The sequence below is a fragment of the Delphinus delphis genome, chromosome 16 (assembly GCF_949987515.2).
Source record: "Delphinus delphis chromosome 16, mDelDel1.2, whole genome shotgun sequence".
NCBI lineage: Eukaryota > Metazoa > Chordata > Mammalia > Artiodactyla > Delphinidae > Delphinus > Delphinus delphis.
This window is the reverse complement of record NC_082698.1, coordinates 6,781,373-6,783,871: the sequence shown is the minus strand read 5'-3', so window position 1 is coordinate 6,783,871 and position 2,499 is coordinate 6,781,373. Positions and strand designations below refer to the sequence as shown.

Sequence of the window (2,499 nt, the reverse complement as noted above, 5' to 3'; positions counted from 1 at the left end):
GTACAGCACTATTCTTAAGCAAGGATGCATAGTCAGAAAGTTGGCAGATTGCTCCTAATTAATAAGAAAACTCAGTATGTCTGGGATTAAACTTAGTAATTTCACACTATCTTTCCCTACCCCAAATCACACACAGCTAGGGTCCTATGGAATGCACTTAGTCCTCTGGGTCGTGCTGTTCTAGCCCAACTGTTTTTGCTCACCCAACACAACTTACAAATTCCCACCTTCCTTCCTTTAACAGACTTTCCCCAGTTAGAATGTCCAGCACTGAGTCCTTGCTAGACACAAATAGAGCACAGAGCTGGTGGCAGGAGAGAAAGAAGGAACTGAAGGATCCTGTCCTGAAGAAGCTTCCAGTCAACACACAGCCTCTGACCTGAAGCCTTGCCAATGCTTCCTCTGTGGATGTTACGTTTACACCTCTCTTATAACTCTCACTATATTTTTCTTTGTACAATAGTTATTTTAGATTTAATATTAATTGAGTACATTTTCCATGCCAGGCACTGTGCTCAGTGCTGTAGAGGACAAGGAAATGAGCCTTGTCTTCAGAGCAGTTAGCATTCAGGTAAAACACGGTATGTTAGAAAAGTCATCATTTTTTTTTCTTTTTTGACAAATAAAATTGTATATATTGAAGTGTAAAACATGATGATATGTGTACATTTTGAAATGATCACCACAATAAAGTTAACACATCTATCACACCCTATAGTTACCTTTTTTTTAAAAAAATAAAGGGGCTTCCCTGGTGGCGGACTGGTTAAGAATCCGCCTGCCAATGCAGGGGACACAGGTTCCAGCCCTGGTCTGGGAAGATTCCACATGCCACGGAGCAACTAAGCCCGTGCGCCACAACTACTGAGCCTGAGCTCTAGGGCCTGTGAGCCACAACTACTAAGCCTGTGTGTCACACCTACTGAAGCCCTCGTGCCTACAGCTCGTGCTCCGATACAAGAGAATCCACCGCAATGAGAAGCCCACGCACCGCAACAAAGAGTAGCCCCCGCTGCCCGCGGCTAGAGAAAGCTCACGTACGGCAACGAAGACTCAACGCAGCCAAAAATAATAAATAAATAAATTAATTAAAAAATATGGAATGCGAATTTGCATGTCATTCTTAATGAAGGGGCCATACTAATCTTCATATCGTTCCAATTTTAGTGTATGTGCTGCTGAAGCGAGCACTAGTCATTGACTGTTAACACGAGTCTTAGGTCTCCTGACTTATGTAAAATTTTCCATCAGTTTTAGACATGTAAGTATACAGACACACCCTCATGGCTGTATTTTCCTTCGCCACGCCCCTCTCAGCCTCTAGTCCCATACAGGAAATGAAAGGCTGTTTCCTAATATAGCTTCGAATACATGCTTCTTTGTACACAGAAAGTGACCATGTCTAACATGCCCTGAACATATTTTTTAATTGATTTGAAGGAGAAGTAGGAAATTTAATATTAACGTTGCTCAATATTATATCCTTTTTTTCTTTACAATCTTTTGGGCTTTCCCTTTATTTCTTAGTTATTTTCTTCTTCCATATTTTTTCCACTTAAAGCTAAATGACACTATTTAGTTACTACTCCACTTAAAGCTAATAACAGGAAGTGAAAGTGGAAATATGAAAAAAAAATTATTAGTATTACTCCTTAGAATTTTGCTTTATGAAAATATTTTTAAAGCTATTACTCATGTTGAAGTTTTAGCATTCATTAATATATGCATTTTGTGCAAACTCTACATTCCCGGTTTGGCTGTTATACACACAAATTAATGAATGTACTTTAATGAATTTGATTAATATGCAGCAGTTTAAGATCCATTTTGTATTATTAGTACAGAAATGCTCCTCATTGAGTGCTGCTGAATCGGAATGGTGTGTTTGCCTGGGAAGGCTGACACACACACACACATACACTTCACAAATAATGTAAAGCTAAGATTTTCGTAATTATCGTAATTCACTCATTAAGATATTAGCAAACTGTCGCATCCACAAAAGATTCTCTATGCATGGAATTTTCCATCTTTTGCCTGCACCCAAGATATACATGCAGTGCCAGTGCCAGAGTGTGTAAATGGAAACCCTACTTCTGCATTTTATTAGCAAATTTTGCAAACTACAAACAGCTTGATTGTTGTATAAATTTATAGTTGTACTTGCACATTTGTGATGGTGGTTTTCAGCATGCAAGTTTTATCTAAGAGCTTTTACTTGGAACTGCACAGAGCAATTCCAAAACCTCAAAACTAAAGGAAAATAAAATTGAAGTGCCTTTACAATTGAGTGATTTATACATTAAACTATTTTTTTAAAGCAAGATTAAAAGTACTGTGCTCCTAGAAACATTCTCTCCTGGTGGAAGCCACTCAGATGGAAAATTTCATCTATTTCAAACTGATTTTTTGCCTGACTGACTCTCACATATTTTCCTAAAACCTGGTCATGGCAAATGATTTATTCTACTTTAACAATACTGTGCAAGTAGCCAGGAA

The 2,499-nt window shown here is 38.2% G+C and overlaps 1 pseudogene; it reads right to left on the bottom strand.

The window, feature by feature from the left end:
• Nucleotides 1-1,091: 1,091 nt before the first annotated feature.
• On the bottom strand, nucleotides 1,092-1,191 carry LOC132440105 (U6 spliceosomal RNA; annotated as a pseudogene).
• Between the last annotated feature and the right edge of the window lie 1,308 nt (nucleotides 1,192-2,499).